Genomic DNA, 1,705 nt, shown 5'->3' with positions numbered 1-1,705 from the left:
GTGTTCAAGCCTCTTTTTCTTGGATGCGTTGTTAATGTAATAACTCTAATTTTTTTTTCATAATAAAAGTGTTGAAAAGTTTGGAGTTGACTCTATCTGCCTGATGATGCCGTACACAAGTTTACATCTTTTACTCCACGACATTGATCTATTATATCTTAACCCATCTCTCTAGTTCTCTTTTCCGAAGGATAGACAAAACCAAACCAACGTTACGCGAAGAAGAGTTTCCGGAAGTTCAAAAAATCGCTTTTTTTTTACATGTTTCAAGAGACCACGTTCTCCTGTAACTCTCAGTAGAGGTTAAGAGTCGATCAATCCTACATAATTATAATCTAAGTAACCTTTTAGTCAAAACCTTTCTTTCCTCAACTGATGTAAACAATTGCACTAGAAACAGTACTTAATATGAAAACAACGCTCTTTCATTCTGGAGCAGCGGTTGCTTGAGAAATGGTCAAAAATGATGCAAGAGGAGGGTCAAAGGGGGGAATCCACTGAAATTTTTATTTACATTTTTTTTTTAAGGTTTTTGCTGACAATTCTGTAGATGTTGAACTTTGTCAAACACTAGGTGTGGTAGGACTAAAAGAGAGTACAGTTTAAGATTTAAAGTTTTTGGAAGGGCAGAAATGGTGGTTGCCGGGAAAAGTGAGTAAATTTCTTTAAGAGGATATAATAGATGACAGTGTTTACCATGTTTTACTCGCATAGTTACTTGTTATATTCATATTCGCATCCATTAAACGTCAAGAATTCCATTCCTTTTTCGCAGTTCCTCAGACTTCGTCGTTTATGTAGTTACGAATCTAATTTTTCCGACGAACTAGAGGCAATGAAAGACTGGGAGGAGGGTATCCATCTTTTGCTGTTTGCTACACGCGAGGCAATACAGCACTCTGGCATTCATTCGTTCGACCTTGTGTTTAGGCACACTGTGAGAGGACCTCTTAAGGTACTTTAAAATAAGTTTTCATCTAGCAGTGCTGTCTGTTAATCTTTTGCAGTACGTCTCAGATTTCGCACTAAGCCTTTTAGAGCATGCGAGTTAGCTAAAGCTAATCTGAGTTCGACAAAGAAATATACGTCGGTATAATTTGTTGTACTGGATTACTAATATTTTTTCTCACAGTGTTAAACACCCGTAAATCGAGATGCAAGTTCCTCAGTGCCGTTCTATCTGGTCGGCAAGTGCACATGTTGTGACGTGTATACACGACCTGAAACGTGTACACATGGACATTGATGATGAGCAACACAAGTAGAAATGTGTTTCCGTAAAGGACGTTGTAGATGGAAAAAGTATGTCTTAATGTAAACAACATTTTCAATGAAATTATCGCCAGAGAAAGAAACATTTATGACTGACTTGATTTCGGGATGCATCAAGTCATTGTCATTAATGAGCTTTAATCAAATGTCCTGAAATATGAACAAAAAAAAACATACTAGAAAAAATAGTGAAAAGCTATAATGAACTTATTCTCATGGCGGAGCAATAGATGCCAATGGATCAGAAAAAGAATATTTGGCGGAATTTCATGCAAAATTAAAGCTCGTTCCTTTTTAGTCCTTTTTTTTAGTTAAAAACCCATCAGGCCAAATTAAAGTGGTGTTTCGGAAAAGTCAGCAGAGCAGGAAATTGCAATTTGTTTTCTTCTTGAAGCGCCTTAAAAAAATGTTTATGGTTATTCATAATGTTCCA

Source organism: Pocillopora verrucosa, chromosome 6 (assembly GCF_036669915.1).
Source record: "Pocillopora verrucosa isolate sample1 chromosome 6, ASM3666991v2, whole genome shotgun sequence".
In the NCBI taxonomy this organism is placed as follows: domain Eukaryota; kingdom Metazoa; phylum Cnidaria; class Anthozoa; order Scleractinia; family Pocilloporidae; genus Pocillopora; species Pocillopora verrucosa.
This window is presented reverse-complemented; position numbering follows the sequence as displayed.